The sequence below is a fragment of the Dermacentor variabilis genome, chromosome 1, assembly GCF_050947875.1.
Source record: "Dermacentor variabilis isolate Ectoservices chromosome 1, ASM5094787v1, whole genome shotgun sequence".
Taxonomy (NCBI): domain Eukaryota; kingdom Metazoa; phylum Arthropoda; class Arachnida; order Ixodida; family Ixodidae; genus Dermacentor; species Dermacentor variabilis.
In genome coordinates this window covers 109,659,931-109,677,604 of record NC_134568.1, presented here as the reverse complement: position 1 = coordinate 109,677,604, position 17,674 = coordinate 109,659,931, and the positions used below count along the sequence as shown (strand labels likewise).

Below are 17,674 nucleotides of genomic sequence, written 5' to 3'. Positions count from 1 at the left end.
TCATGCGCATGTGAATTCTAGCCACGCAATTGGACACACGCGGCAATCATGTTCGAGAGCTAAATAGCATTATATTATATAGCATTATACGATATATTGGCTAGCGCCGACAATCTCTCGTGTGGCACGTTGCAAACTGAGCGAGGTGTGGCGTGACTGCCTCGCTAATCTGTAGATCGTGAGAGGCAGCGCATCGGTGACGCGCGGGCACGATCCACGGCAGCCGCTGCAGAAAGACCTCCCAGACGACACGCACCAATCTGGCGCGATCTCTTAGCCATCGTCGCCACACTACGCTTTTCTTCTCACACTTTCGCCATACGCTCCTCCTCCTCTTTCCGCCTCATGGTTCCGCTGCACGCTTCTCCTCCGCTTTCCTCCTCACGTCTGTCACCGATGCTGCGCTCTGCTTTCGCTCTTTCACCTTTCACTTTTCGTTGTGCTCGCCGCGGGAACGGGCGCCTAACAGCTACGTTCTATAAAAAAAAAAAGAAGGAAAGGCAACTTTATATTTCATCTCAAGACTGCTGGGCGGTCTCTTTGCGGTGCGGACGAGATTACAAAATATATGTCGACATATAGAAAGCAATACTTTTGTCCTGAACACTTATACGCCTAGTGCACTGCCTATAGAGACGCCATTGATGGCCACCTAGCGGGCGCTTCCTAAGTACTCACGAGATGCAGTTGCAGACGACAACACTTTGCGGCAAGGTTGGCTGAAATTCGCGGCTGTGATTTCTCCTTTGTTCGGTCGCCAGACCGCTACTTCAGCGCTGACAGCTGCAGGAAATGCGCGAACCTCTGAGAGCGGACATGCACGTGATGTTACTGGAGGTTGGCAGAATTTAGTCCGCACATGAACCAGGCGCGTCCCGCATACAAGCGCAACGAAGTCCAGTTATACGAAGTGAAGGCCGTGTTAAGACAGCAGTTTCGTTTTGTTGGCTAAATGCGATGCTTTGATCGGTTTTTTTCAATCCTTGCCATAGTAATTTTTCTGTACCTTAATTACAGGCCCACGTCGTTGGTGCAGACTTATATTTAAAACGACTCTGCACGGCGCGATGGCGGCACACATTGGATTAATATTACTACCGACGAATACACGTGACAACGTTGACTAAGTACCGTCAATGTCTCCTCATGAGAGGTAATTGCGAATTTGTTAATAGCAATGCACACATTAGTCAACGAAGTCGCCGGAAGCACCAGTGAAAACAAGCGCGAGTTAGCGTTGTGCCACCGATGCAAATCCGCTGTGAACGTCAACGAACTGCACCTCCCGCTGCAGTTTTCACTTTTTCAATCGCGCTTGGGGACCTTCTTACAAAAGTGCAACGAAAAAGTCTTAACAGCTTCTGAGTAGCTTCTTTTTGGAATGTTACGGAAAACAAGCCACACGATATACTTAAAATTGCAACAGAGGCAACCAAGGTAGATGGGCGCTGATTCTATTTCAAGGTAGACGGGAACTGGCCGAAAGGCAGGCTATTTTTCTTTCGCGGCATAAGAGTGCAATGCTATGCCACAAAAGATAAGAAAGAATTCGATTGTGTAAAAAATTCACACGCAAGAAGGCATTCAGCTGTGAAACAAACAAAGCAATCTGCGTGGTAACTCTGCTCAGACAGCATCAAGGTGCAATGACTTCTCAAACATCACTCGAATTTTTCTATGAAAATCAAACAGCGATTCCACATGCAGCAGCTAACAGTAATCCTGGGCCTGAGCTACCTCTTTTCTAATACATTCCCCAAGCAACCAAAATATGGAAGACGTCCTCAAGTGAAAAGCGCTTGCCTGTAGTCATTCCGATAAAACATAGTGTGATTGAGGCCCTTTACAAACGAGGCGAGGCGAAAACCTCGTACTTTAAAAAATAAACAGTTCTGCATGAAGCAACTAACAACAGTTCTTCAATGTGCGCGAAGCCACGCTTAAAATAGATGCAGAAGCCTGAATTATGTAACAGCTGGTGCGACGATTTAATTGGCCTTATAAAACCAACAAGCTCAATACCTTCAAGCCTCAGCTGGCAACAGGCAACAGGACGCCCTTGTAGATTCGCCCGACCTAGCTAGAAGAACGCGGTAAAGAAGCGGCAAAGAGTAGCTTGCGGCAAGCGGCATTCAGAACTCAAGCAAATTGCCTTTTGATCCGCATGCTGCACTGCGGACAAACTGAACCAAAACATTGGTAAGCCATGATCAACCTCTTAATTTACCCGTGTAGACATGATCGAGTGCAACAAACCGCAGATGACAAAAGAAGGCGCGAGAACATGTAATTTCCCGCCGAATGGTGGTGGTCCTTTGCTGCCGTTGCTCTCACTCATGAAGCCTCAGGAGAATGATTAGAATCACGTCGCCTGCAAGTTTTTGCAGGTATTCGAGCACCCCGCGACGCAAGCATTGTTCTTCGACATCTCTTGAAGCTTTGGCAACCACACACGTGCGACAGGTTTTGCTTATTGATGCCAAAGCTTCAAATAGCCCCTTGAGCGAAAAAGCCGGCGTCCGTCGTCTGTATAGCAGCGAAACGGCAGGTAAATTCCCATTGGATGCGACGCCACATCAGGAGCGCGCCTTGACGGAGCTCAGTGGGCGAAAGAGTACACCTGCCAGAGTGATAGAGCGACAAGCGTTGCATGAAGCGAGAGGGCATCGCCGCGACGCCACATCACTCTCGCTCTCGCTCTCGAAAGCCTGCACGTGTTATCCGCGCACTCGTTGTCCGCGCAAACCCTCGCTTGCGTTCTAACTGCGCCTCGACAGGGCTAAATCAAAATGCGCCAAGCGTCTCAACACGTTCGCTTGCCCGCGAGGAGTTCAAAACTCGAAGGACCGCTCAGCGGCGTTCATGTGGACATTAATTCTTTCGCTTTCACAACTCATCAGACGTGCTTAGATGTCCTCGGATTTTTTTTTTTCACTTCGAAAACATACATCAAACAGAGAAACGTGAGCAACGACGCAGAAAAGGACGGCAGTAGACTGCCTCTCTTCCTGAGTGCACTTAGCAAGACCGCAGCCAGAGGCGCGTCCGTCAGTGCACACTAAGCGTGTATGCACAGATATCGCTACTGCTTTACACTCATTGTTCTTTTCATAGGTTCGTGCACTCGCTCACGGTTCGTTCCTTCATTCTTTCTTTTCTCAACTTTTGTTTCCATTTCGCCTTTCCAGAGTACAGGGAAACAAACCGGAGGTATCTGCTTAAACTCCCTGTCTTTTGTTTAATTTTATTTCTCTGTCGCAATGCTAAACATTCACGCCGCCTTTCGTGTCACAAGTATGCAAATGTAAGTACCTTGCGATGGCACAATTAACGCGCCCAACGACCAGCTGCAAGATACGAACACACTGGAGCACATGCTTTGTGTACGCTGTGATTTTGCAAAAAAGAAAGAAAAAAATACACTTGATTCTATTGCTTTTTGTTGGACTATGAGCTACTTTCTTTGGATCGATATTTTCTCGCCTGAAACCCAGGATCGCGGGGCAAAATGCATCACTTGCTCTGACCTGCATATTGTACGCCTTCGGCACAACACAACGGAAGATGTATACAGTTAAAACTCGACCTAACGAAACCTGATTTTACGACGTTCCCGATTTAACGAAGAAATTTCCATTCCCCGGCAAGTACCCATAAGGAACGTTCAACGTCGTCATCAACCAAAATTAACGAAACTTGCATTAAACACGGTTTAACGAAGCCTTTGCAGAAAAAGATGAGTAAAAGAAGCTGTGATTTCATTATAATTTTAACTTAGATGGGTTCTTCTTCGAGCGCGCGTTCAAACTCTATCGCGTTAAAACATTTAGCCAGCCTAGTCACACCCCTACCTTTATTTTTACGAGGCTGCACGCCACGCCCATGCACGGAACAATGGACTCGGCAGTCACTGGCGTTCTTACGTACCAAATGGTGCTAGGGGCGGTGGTATTTGGCCCCCCTCGCGGACTTTTTACACGCGCAGGCCTGGGTCAGCTACAAGTACAATGCCGTGGTACCTTTTGGGTGTCACTATGTTTCAAGTTTAGATTTCGAAGGGCCGAAAAATCCCTTACTCGATTTTCCGAACTTTGCGATTTTACGAAATGATTCAAGCGTGGTCATCACTTATTTCAATCTAGTTTCAAATGTAATACGAAATCAATGTTTTCTTATGTTCTTAGTCGGCCGATTCCTTCAAGCTCTAGTTTTTTGTGACAGTGCCCCAATTTAAATGTGATTGAAGTAACGAAAAATAAAGGGTAACTGGGGAAAGCTCTATAGCATTTCTATGCATCGGTGAGCCGTAATCCATTAAATTTTGAGTGCTCAGCGATGATGTTCACAGTGAAGTAGTGAGGAAACTGAAACCATCTCGCGATAAATTCATGTCCACGTCACTGCGATTAGCACCGAAGCAATGTACCGACAGGCCGTATTTCAACCGCTGAAACGTGACATGTACGAAGCATGTATTTACACATTTCCCTCTGGACATGCTGCGCCACCTAGCGTCACCACAGCGGAGTCCCCGCGTGGATATTGTGTGAATTTATATTAAGACAACATTCTTTGATCAGTTATGACGCAGGCTTACTCCGTCCACCATCAGAGAAATTTAAATGTTTTTTTTTATGTCATAGGCACATTTAGCACATACGTAGTGACACCTGCCCAATAACCCAAGTTGGCGTCAAAGAGAGTGCTCTTAGACATCTATAATAACTTATGGATAGAGGAAACTGTACCTGACTCTTGGAAAGTCGCTCGGATCATACCAATTTTAAAACCTGGTAAGACGCCCTTGTGCCTTGAATCCTTCCGCGCCATTAGTTTGACAAGTTGTTTATGCAAAGTAATGGAGAAAATGATTGACGCGCGACTTCAATGGTGGTGTAATGAGACGAATGTGTTGTCCAACTACTTAGTAGGTTTTAGAAAACATAGATGCACAATGGATGCAATATTAGATATAGTAACCTGTGTGGAGCACGAGCGTGCATGTGGAAACATGACTATAGCAGTATTCCTAGACATCAAGAGGGCATTTGACACTGTTAGTCACGTTCATGTTTTGCTAAGCATGTTGGAACTTGGTCTGTCTGGCAAGTCCTTGCGATGGATTTCTGAATTTCTATCAGGTCGCAAAATATTTGTTCAGACGGGTGAAGGAAAGAGTGCTGAACATCTCGTCAAACAGGGAGTACCACAGGGAAGCGTACTCAGCCCCTTCCTTTTTAACTGCGTCATGGCTGATTTAACACGAAGACTGCCATCACAGTTAAAGTTTTCTCTGTATGCAGATGATGTGTGTATTTGGACATCTGGATCTAATGCTCAACTACTCCAGATGGCATTGCAAGACGGCATAAATATCATCAACCAATTTTTGAGGGAAAGAGGAATGGTACTATCACACGCAAAGACTGCTGTATTGCCCTTCACTCGGAGGCAGTTAAAAAATTTCACTCTTAATCTGGAAGGACACCCTCTAATGATTGTCACACAGCATCGATTTCTTGGCGTAATACTTGATAGGCAGCTATCCTGGGCACCCCACTTAAAAAAACTCGACAACGAGGTCAATGCCACAGTGACTGTACTTCGCAGACTTGCAGGCACATCATGGGGCGGATCAGTATCGTCCATGCTGACTGTTTACAATGCATTAATACGACAAAAAATTGCATATTCCGCGCCCATCTTACACGGACTTTCCCACACGTCAGAAGAGAGACTTCAAAGACTTTTAGCTAGAGGACTACGCCTATGTCTAGGAGTTCCACGAGCGACTTCGAGTTCTCTTGTAATAGCTGAGGCTCGCCAATCACCATTTCCAGTTATGCGAACTACAGAAACATGCCGGCATTATTTCCGTCTTCAAACCCAGCATAAAAACCACCCATTGGCTCTAGACATAATGAAACGAGATAGAAGTTATGTTCATATAGAAATTCAAAGAAATCTTCACATATTGCCAGGAAATGAATTTTGGAACTCAGACATCGAATATCCTCCATGGCTGCTTACAGTTCCAAAAATCGAATTGTCAGTAGAAGGAATATTCAGCAAAAGAGACATGTTCATTCAAGCTGCTCAACAACTCGCACTATACCAGATATATATGCGGTATTCAGGATACACACACGTCTATACAGACGGCTCCAGTACAGCAACCTCTTCCACTTCATCATTCATTATACCGCACCTCAACAAACAAGAATCATTTAAGTTATCCCGTGCGACTTCGTCCACAACGGCTGAACTGTTCGCAATCCTATGTGCGGTAAAATTTATATTGTCAGTAACAGAAGCGCAAAAATGGGTAATTTTCAGCGATTCACAGGCGGCTCTAACATCACTCTGCAGCACAAAGGGGAAAGCATTCAGCGACAGTATAATTTATGAAACACTTAAAAACCTCACAAAGGCAAGCGAAGCGAAACATGCAATAGCACTCCAGTGGATACCAGGGCATTGCAACATTCCTGGCAACACAGCAGCCGATGAAGCAGCACGACAAGCGCACCTGAAAGATGATACGGCTCCGCTCCCAATATCAAAAAATGAATTACGCTGCATTATAAGGACAACGTCTGTCAACATGTCTAGAAACACTTGGTTTGACCAGAACTCTAAGAGCTCTGACTTATATCATATTGATCCATTTATTGAATTCAAATTTTCATTGTCATTAGATAGAACTATGGAAACGCTTATTCATCGATTACGGCTAGGCACTGCCTACACAAAGCATTTCTTACACAGAATTGGCCGAGCGGAAACCCCCGAATGTGATTGTGGATTTGTAGATGAAGATATATATCACCTCCTTCTAGATTGCCCACATCACGACACACCAAGATGCCGACTTAAATCAGCGCTAAGTAAATTAGACCGCAGACCTTTCAGTTTAAGGAAACTTTTGGGCCCTTGGCCAACAACGGCCTTGCAGAAGAGCGCTTTAAAAGCACTAAAGACTTTTTTTAAAGACAGTGGCATCGTTGGACGTTATTAGTGCTTTCATTGTTCTGTTCATTTGAATGTCACTCTATATATCCATCTGTTTGGGAATTATGTTATGTTGACTGCTTTGTTGTGACTGTATGTGCTAATATTTTAACACGATGTATATACCACCCGCTCACTACACAACGTGTTATTAGGAGACAGTATCGTTTGTACTTTTGAGACTTTCGGCTACATAAGTGTGAAGACATTTGCCATGTATATTGTATGTACCCGCTGACCCGCTGACTAGAAAATGTGCTATTAGGCGACAGTATCGTTTGTACTATTGAGACTTTCGACTACATAGGTGTGGAGACATAGTGTGCTAAGTGTTATTAGGCGACAGTGTTATTAGGCGACAGTATCGTTTGTACTTTTGAGACTTTCGACTACGTAGATGTGGGGCCATAGGTGTGCTTGTGTGAAACGACTATTTGATATGTAACCGTGCACCCTGAATGATGTATGACAGAACCACCCAAGACATAAGGAGTAGCCGGCGCCTTAAATTGCGCGCCAACATCTCCTTATATCATATGAATAAAAAAAAAAAAAAAAAAAAGAGCAACACATACCCAGTTACACATACCTAGTGACCCAAGTTGGCGTGAAACAGGTTATTGAAGAGCGGCACAAGCGTTCTGGCACATTCCCCCTGACCCAAGTTTCTGATGAAGAGTTTCATTGAAGAGCGGTACATGCCCAGTTTCACCTACACCGTGGCCCATTAAAAGAGGTTCGTTGAAGTGTGGCGCATTGCTAGTTTAACATATACGCTCTGATCCAAGCTGGGGTGAACAGGGTTCATGGAAGGGCGGCACTTACGCACTAACACAAGTTGACGCGAGACGATTTATCTCATGAGCGACGCATACGCAATGTCACGTACCGGTCACCTAAGTTGACCCGACGATCGGTTTCGAGCCCGGTTTCCTCACCACAGCAGCACGATGCACTAAACGTTAGTCCACGGAATACCCAGAGACCAAAGTGGCGGGAAAACAATTAGGGACACCAGCAGACAAGCGGACACAATGGAAGACAGACACAAAGCCCCTGAAAAGTGCGTGGAGTACACTAAGGCTGCTAATTACTCACCTCGGTTGCTTAGTGGTTATGGTGTGGGGCTGCTAAGCATGCACGAGGTCGCGGGATCGAATCCCGGCCTCGGCGGCCTCATTTCTATGGGGGCGCAATGCGAAAACATCCGTGTACTTAGACTTAGGTGCACGTTAAAGAACCCGAGGTGGTCGAAATTTCCGGAGTCCCCCACTACGGCGTGCCTCATAATAAAATCGTGGTTTTGGCACTTAAGACCCCATACTTTATTGTTTTTAAAAGAATGCTAATCGCAATATTTAATTGCTAACGAAATGCCAACGACGCACGTCCTCGATTACCCTGCATACATATTCGCCGTGAAGGCCTTCCGAAAAATTACAAACACTGATGTCCGTTAAAGACTACTTTGGCTGAACTGGCTAGTCTACCCTTGCTGTTCTATATCCAAGCAGCGACACGCGGAAGCCCTGGTGCTACAAAATGCCAGACCAAGTTGTGAAAACAAAACGGCCTGCACTAACCCTAATCGACGTAAATACGATAGCTGTTATAGGCCGAAATTCCGGGATTCTCGGGCACTGATACTATCGCCTGCATTTCTCTTTTCAATACAAGTAAGATGGCCAGGGTGATAAACGGCTAACTCCACCGGCCGCGTTGCGACAGCTGTTGTTTATGGCATTACGGCGGCGAAAGAATAATGGCGCTGTCTAAATCGAACATTCTAAACCACCATTCATCTTTGTAAAGCCGGGTGTCCTCAAATATCTAGTATTGTGGGTGATATACGTAGCTGGGGGGAAAGCGTGTATCAAAGAGCCCGAGGGAAAACTCATCCACCATATTTTAAGTATCCTTGTTCATCGAAAACGAAAAGTTGTTGCTCAGATGTGCACATGGTAAAGCTGAGCGTTTGCGTAACCTTTCAGCGTTGGTGTGCGGTGTCCACAGATGCCATGATCGCCACAAGTTGAGAGATTATGAGAGTCTAAAAAAGCAAGCCAGCTTTTTTAGACTCCGTTTACTCTAGTTGAAAAGAGACGCACTAAAGTATTTTTGCAAGTTTACGCAGAACACCGAGGGTGATTTCGACAATTCTGGACGTGTTTTCACAAAATAGTTCTTACCCTAGATATAGCCAATACTATTGCTGAACATATTATCAGCGAACGCCGCCAGCCAATCATAGAGAGTGCAGCAATCATGCAGCGCCATTGTGAATATGCTACGACTGAATTGACAATGTCATTACAAAAGTAAGGCCACACCGCTCTGAACTCTCCAGCTGTGTTCTTTACGATATATTTTATTAACCTTTTCGAAAGCTTTGGCATTGCTTATGACGTAACGCACTATGCATATCAGTAGGCACATTGAACGATGTGGGAGTCAATAGTGTTCCACAGACGGCGCCTCCAGAAAGCAAGCTTGCAAACATTGCGTGTTATAACTTAACCTTTCAGATTCCGAAATTTTGTTTTGTTAAACTTCGTTTTGTTAAATTTTTACTAAATCTTCTTTACTTCCTCACAGCGTTTACAAAAAATACTCTTCGTTCACATTTGTACAATACATTTGGAACCTTCTCCGTCACTTAAGGCACGCAATTGTAAAGCTGTATTGTGAAATGAGCATTGAAGTTACCGCAGCATTATACGTTGCGGAAACTGACAGACCCAAAGAGAAGCGTTGCCTTAGAAGGATGGCGAAGTTGTTTCCCATTAGCTGATGATCCTTGTTAAAGCAAAGCATAAATGCATAAAAACCACAGTCACCGAGTATCCTTCTTCGCAACTCTTCAGCGTACAGCACTGAATCTGTGTAGGATGAATGCACAAAAAGCTCAAGCAATCAATAATTTGAATGTACGGTCCCAGTCAACAGTCATATTGAACCACACGATGCGATATGAGGAAATTACAGGCACAGATTGCTACATTGGTTCTTAAGTCATCACCCAATGACTTAATGCTCGCCAAATTTATTGTTTATTCTGAATGCTCTGCTACCACTGAAGGATTGCTTTGTGGAGTTCAAGTACCCAAATTAACACAGATATATTTTTTTATTTAATACTGTAAGCCTTCTCAGACTTATACAGGAATCGGTAACTTGCACAGGTAATAACGTAGATACAGAGAGAAGCAAAACATCTGCATAACAAAGGACACACACACACACACACACATATATATATATATATATATATATATATATATCATGAGACGTCAACAAACAATGACATAATAAAACAACACTATAGGACCGCATAGGGAAAATTATCAGTTCTTATTGATTTAATTAAATACTTGATAAATAAACGCAAATGAAAGTGGATGAAAAACAACTGGAACTCGCCCCAGGTGGGATACGAACCCACGTCTCCGCATTACACGCGCGACACTTTTATCAAATGAACTACCACAGCGCCCTTTTCCCGTCTGCTTTCTGGGGTTTTTACGTTTATCTACTAGAACTAACCGTCGGAGTGTTAGCCAGCGCTAACTCACTGCCTTGTCGGCGGATATATATATATATATATATATATATATATATATATGACGTAGGCCGGACCCCGGCCGTAACGTCAGTCAAAGCGTCTACTTCACTGTGTATATATATATGTTGTAGAGGAAGAAAGTAACCGCAATTCCACCTATGTGAAAGCGCGAAAAACGATAGCTGTACAGTGAATTAAAGGTCAGATAGCTGTTTAAACAGCTTGGGAGAGACAACACTATGAAAGCAATTCTTCAAGTTTAGCTATGAATACATCCGTGGATAACACGCCCGTGCACTCACGTGGTATATAGCTTGTTCCAGAATTCTGTGGCAGATGGGAAAAAAAGAATATTTGAAAGTGTCGCAGCTTGAAAAAAGCGGCCGTATACATTTTACATGGTTCTGGTCGAGCGTTGGTGAGGTGCTTTGATGTAGTCATTTTTGTTGACAACCATAGTTTATAGATGCGATATGTCGTCGGCTTTCCATGGTTTGTATGGCAGCGCGGTTGAGCCGTGCACTCATAGTGTCACTCCTGATTACTTGGAATAAACGAAGTGACGGGCCTTGTTTTGAATTGCCTCCAACTTTTGGTCAAATAAGCTTGATGTGGATTCAAGACTATATGGCTGCATTCGAGGATTGGACCCGCGAGTGATTGGTAACTTGATACTGTAACGTGTGGTGGTGCCGTTGCTAGTTTTCTACGAAGCAAGCCCAACTGTCTAAGCGCCTTTTGGCACGCGTCTTTAATCTGTGCGTCGCATTTTTTTTGTTGTGCAAGTACTTACATGATTCCGTTCGTACCACAGCTTATCCCATCATGTTGTAGGGGAAGTGTAATGGCTTTTTTTCCCCCTGCTGTTGACATGCAAGCAATCTTACCAAAGTTTACATCCATAACCCATTCCTGGCACCAGGTGGCAATATTAAGCAAAGATGAATTTAAATTTATTTGATTTGCAGGTGTTCGCACTGCCGTGTATATAACGCAGTCATATGCGAAAAGTTTTAGTCTTACCTCTGGCTCAACATGAAGGTGCGTATGATTGAAGTATATGAAAAATAAAACGAAACCTAGGTAGCACAGAAACCTATGCGCTGCCCGAAAATACCTCGGAACATTCAGATTCCACCTTGCCTACTTTAACTTACGGCCTGGGGTTGGAAAGGTACGCGCCTACCCATGATGCCACATTTTCTATTCCTATGGCTATAATGTTGTTAATTAACTTCCAATGCACTACCTTGTCGAACGCCTTCGAAAGGTCGATGAATATTGCGTCAAGTTGAAGCATAGAGTTAATTACAGTTTCAAAGTCGCGTATTATTTGTAGAAATTGTGTCACATCGGAAACACCTAAGCGAAAACCATGTTGCTTGGAGTACAGTAAGTTGTTTTACTCGAGGTAGGTCATAATAGCTTTGTTAATAATATGTTCCATGTGCTCGTAACAACAGCTGGTTAGTGAAATAGGCTTGTAGTCGTGTACGCATAATTTGCTGCCGCCTATTGGATAGGTGAGTTCAAATCACCTGTTCTCTTCCGTTTTTTTTTATTTCCTTCTTTTTTTTCTTTTTCCTTCCGCCCTTTTTAATATGTCTTTTCTTTTAGTTTAGCACTGTACGGAGACCCTCTTAAATATGAAAAAAAAGAACAATCTCCTCTATTATGTATGGCCACGCATGTGCAGGTCATAAATACGAGGTTCTCTAGTTGAGTGCCATCCGTGCGGTATAACCGGGCTCAGATTGGTCCACCTTGACTGATCAAATAAGGCACCACTGTAGGTTAAATGAGGCGTACAACTCCTGCGGCGGCGGTAGAGTATCCGCCTCGCGTGCAAGAGGAATCCCGAGGTTCGAATCCCGGTGCCGCGCAATTTTCCACAAAAAAAAAACAAAAAAACCGTGTGTTGAGAAAATTTCACAAACAGGCCTGGAGTGCGGCCTGATCCCGGTGACCAGAACCGGTAAGGCAGTCTCTCACCAGAGTAGGATTGGCCACCCTGGTGCAGTACTTGGCCACCAACCTCCTATATGAATACAACAATCTACGGGCGCCGTTGTTCTACCATCTCAATAGGTCGTCATCAAGTTTAAGACTTCACACGTAACGACATCTGCAGGTTCCGAACTGTCCGCTCTTCGCGCTGCTGTCGAATACATTGAAAAAGAACCGCCCAACAAATGGGCAATATTTTGTGACTCGAAAGCGGCCCTTCAGAGCTTGCGAAGTTTACGACGTGGCTATTATGAACAGCTGGTGTCACAAATCAGCGAAACCTGTCATTGCGCTTCTGAACAAGGACATGATATCATATTTCAGTGGCTGCCGGGACATTGTGGCATCGTTGGTAATCACCTCGCCGATGACGCTGCCCGACGTGCCCAGGCTGGCTCACCGACACTCCTTATACCTTTTATCCAGAGTCGACGCTGCAAGAGAGCTTCGCAGTCTCGCTCGTACCATCACGTTAAGTTACTGGCATACACCACAGAACTCTAAGTTTCGTTTATACAGCCTCGACCCATCACTGAAACTTAAATTACCAGCGAACCTTCCACGACGTGACGCAACACTGCTGTGTCGGCTGTGGGTAGGAGTAGCATTCACCAACTCCTACAGCTATCGTATTGGAATGGCGGATTCACCAATGTGCGCTAAGTGCAAGTGTGAAGACACCATCAGTCACCTTCTGTGCCACTGTTCTCACTTCGATAATCAACGTGAGACTCTCCAGTGTGCCTTAAATAGACTGGATGACAGGCCATTTACGGAAGCGAAGATCTTGGGAGCCTGGCCTCACAGTTCATTTGCCCAGAAAGCAGTTCGAGCGCTTTTTCGCTACCTGAGGGCAACAGACCTGAGTGCCCGACTATAGACATCCTTCACCTAAGTTCTCTCTCCCTCTCTCTCTTTCACTCCCCATTCCCCTCCCCACGTATAGGGTAACAAACTGGACTCAGTCTGGTTAACCTCCCTGCCTTTCCGTCTTCCCTTCTCCCTCTCTCTCTCAAACCCCGGCCCTCAGTCCCCAGCAGCCGCGAAGCAACTGACCACGGCGGCGGTCAGATCTGTGACTCAGCAGAGGGCGCTAAGAATCCCTGGCTCCGGACAGGCCGCCACTGGAATCCGTGCACTGGAATCTGAGCCTGGCAACATTTACGTCAGAACGTTATCTAGTGAGGCGAGTCTAGCAGTGTTATAGGAGGAATTAGAGGGTAGTAAATGGAATGGACAAAAGGAGTAAACGGAGGACAAAAGAAGCATATACAGTGCTAAAAAGCGGGCACGTACTGTGCTACCGGGGCTTAGCGGAGAGACGAGAACTAGGAGTCAGATTCCTGATTCATAAGGATATAGCTGTAACATACAGGAATTCTGTAGCATTAACGAGAGGGTGGCAGGTCTTGTTGTGAAGCTTAATAAGAGGTACAAATTGAAGGTAGTACAGGTCTACGCCCCTACATCCAGTCATGATGACCAGGAGGTCGAAAGCTTTTATGAAGACGTGGAATCGGCGATGGGTAAAGTCAAAACAAAATACACTATACTGATGGCCGACTTCAATGCCAGGGTAGGCAAGAAGCAGGCTGGACACAAGTCAGTGGGGAAATATGGCCTAGGCTCTAGGAATTGCATGGGAGAGTTATTAGTAGAGTTTGCGGAACACAATAATATGCGGATAATGAATACCTTTTTCCGCAAGCGGGTTAGCCGAAAGTGGACGTGGAGGAGCCCCAATGGTGAGACTAGAAATGAAATCGACTTCATACTCGGTGCTAACCCTGGCATCATACAAGATCTAGACGTGCTCGGCAAGGTGCGCTGCAGTGACCATAGGGTGGTAAGAACTGGAATTGGCCTAGACTTGAGGAGGGAACGGAAGAAACTGGTACATAGGAAGCCAATCAATGAGTTAGCGGTAAGAGAATTCCGTATCAAGCTACAGAACAGGTAGTCGGCTTTAACTCAGGAAGTGGACCTTAGTGTTGAAGCAATGAACGACAATATTATGGGCATCATTAAAGAGTGCGCAATAGATGTCGGTGGTAACTCCATTAGACAGAAGGCCAGTAAGCTATCGCAGGAGACGAAAGATCTGATCAAGAAACGCCAATGTATGAAAACCTCTAACCCTACAGCTAGAATAGAACTGGCAGAACTTTCGAAGTTAATCAACAAGCGTAAGACAGCTGACATAAGGAAGTATAATGTGGACAGAATTGAACATGCTCTCAGTAACGGAGGAAGCCTAACAGCAGTGAAGAAAAACTAGGAATTCGCAAGAATCAGATGTATGCGTTAAGAGACAAAACCGGCAATATCATTACTAATATGGATGAGATAGTTCAAGTGGCTGAGGAGTTCTGTAGAGATTTATACAGTACCAGTGGCACCCACGACGATAATGGAAGAGAGAATAGTCTAGAGGAACTCGAAATCCCACAGGTAACGCCTGAAGAAGTAAAGAAAGCCTTGGGAGCTATGCAAAGGGGAAAGGCAGCTGGGGAGGATCAGGTAACAGCAGATTTGTTGAAGGATGGTGGGCAGATTGTTCTAGAGAAACTGGCCACCCTGTATACGCAATGCCTCATGACTTCGAGCATACCGGAACCTTGGAAAAACGCTAACATAATTCTAACCCATAAGAAATGGGACGCCAAAGACTTGAAAAATTATATACCGATCAGCTTACTGTCCGTTGCCAACAAGGTATTTACTAAGGTAATTGCAAATAGAATCAGGAACACCTTAGACTTCCGTCAACCAAAGGACCAGGCAGGATTCCGTAAAGGCTACTCAACAATAGACCATATTCACACTATCAATCAGGTGATAGAAAAATGTGCGGAATATAACCAACCTTTATATATAGCTTTCATTGATTACGAGAAAGCGTTTGCTTCAGTCGAAACCTCAGCAGTCATGGAGGCATTACGGAATCCGGGTGTAGACGAGCCACATGTAAAAGTACTGAAAGATATCTATAGCGGCTCCACAGCCACCGTAGTCCTCCATAAAGAAAGCAACGAAATCCCAATAAAGAAAGGCGTCAGGCAGGGAGATACGATCTGTCCAATGCTATTCACAGCATATTTACAGGAGGTATTCAGAGATCTGGGGTGGGAAGAATTGGGGATAAGAGTTAATGGAGAATACCTTAGCAACTTGCGATTCGCTGATGATATTGCCTTGCTTAGTAACTCAGGGGACCAGCTGCAATGCATGCTCACTGACCTGGAGAGGCAAAGCCGAAGGGTGGGTCAAAAAATTAATTTGCAGAAAACTAATGTTAACAGTCTCGGAAGAGAACAGCAGTTTACGATAGGTAGCGAGGCACTGGAAGTGGTAAGGAAATACATCTACTTAGGGCAGGTAGTGACCACGGATCCGGATCATGAGACTGAAATAACCAGAAGAATAAGAATGGGCTGGGGTGCGTTTGGCAGGCATTCTCAAATCATGAACAGCAGGTTGCCACTATCCCTCAAGAAAAAAGTGTATAACAGCTGTGTCTTACCAGTACTCACGTATGGGGCAGAAACCTAGAGGCTTACGGGACAACATGGCCACAATTAGTACATAACCGGGGTAGTTGGAGAAGTGTGGGAGAGGCCTTTGCTCTGCAGTGGACGTAACCAGGATGATGATGATGATGATACGGATAGGGATAATACTTTGCACGCAGCCAGTCTTTTGATAAAAAAGAAGTTTTTAGAGATGTGCAAATTTTATGGGTAAAAAGCGTTACTTGTTCAGAATAGCGTCTCAAGAACGTCTTAGAGTTGTTGTCAGGTCCTAGATGTTTTACCATCCATTTTCAGTAGCAGCGTCAAAATTTATGGTTCCGCGTAGTCTACTGGTTTCATTGTTAATCCAGATGTTAGGGCAACTTCCTGTTCTGTAGGTGAAGTAGAGCTCGAGAAAAACAGAGTGAGAAATACACATTGAAGGCGTTCGCGATTGTGAGTGCGAGATTTATTGCATTTAAAATAAGTAACCTAAAGTCTAGTGACTGTTCGTTTCGAATATTTTATTTAGGTCGTGAATTGTTTATTCAAAATTGGCGAAAAGAGAAAATTTCTGGAAAACAGGACTTTCAAGTTTGCAATTCTATAACTCAGCAATGAGAAACGATATAATAATTCTGTAAATTGCATCCGATAGTATATCTAAAGGGGACAAAATTGATATGTTACACGTGAATTGTAAGCAATGTATTAATATGGAAATACAGCTTTTGCGGAACTCTTGTACACAACGTAACAAATTCACATAAGACATAAAATGACATATATAATTTGCCCGCTTAGAATGGTCTAATGAACGCCGTTTAAAGAACCACGGTACTTGTTCTTGATGCAGAGTTCTTAATTTGTAAACTTCGTGCTTCTAATTTTTTCAAACTTTCGAATTTTTGAAAAGAAATTTTAACATTCAGGCTTTAAATCTAAATTCCGCTTGCATCAGTCACTAGAATTTTGCTTTCGCTTTCAAATGCAACAAATTTCATTAAAATCTGTCCAGGGGTTGTCTCAGAAAATCGTTTTTGCGTTTTACATGTATTTGAATAGGCCGCGACGGAATTGAGCCCAAGCTAAAGCTTCCTCTTAAGCTATGTACCAAATAGCCCTGCTAGCATTTCTTGTACCTCTCCCAAATGTTACCTACAGTTCTGCATCTCTGCAGAGTGAAGCCGTCGAGTAATGTTTCTAAATAAATTATGACAATGATGTCATCAGCCTTGTAAATTTTCGCGGCTATGTGTGTCACGTCCGCCGTGCGAGTGGTGTTCAGGCTCCCGACATTCAACATTAATGTCAGTAACTTGTTATCTGACATGTCATCTTCTACCTTCAATTCCGATGGTAAATTATGCGAGACAAATGCAAGGTGCAGTATTGAACTGCTTTGTTCCTGAACGCGTGTAGGCTTTAACAAGTTGATTTAATGAGAAACTTAAGCCAATGTTTAAAAGGAGCTCATACCTTTTTCTTAGTAATTTGAAATATGTTCCACTCGATTGAAGGAAGATTAAAATACCAGTAAGAAGAAATTTGCTTCTCTATTTCACCTTGTAGGAAAGGAAGT

General features: G+C 44.2%; 1 protein-coding gene across 1 annotated transcript in view; it reads right to left on the bottom strand.

The window, feature by feature from the left end:
* The window catches only part of LOC142582806 (neuropeptide SIFamide receptor-like), a 122,049-nt gene that overhangs the window by 21,235 nt on the left and 83,140 nt on the right, over positions 1 to 17,674 (bottom strand). The gene's annotated exons all lie outside the window — the stretch shown is intronic.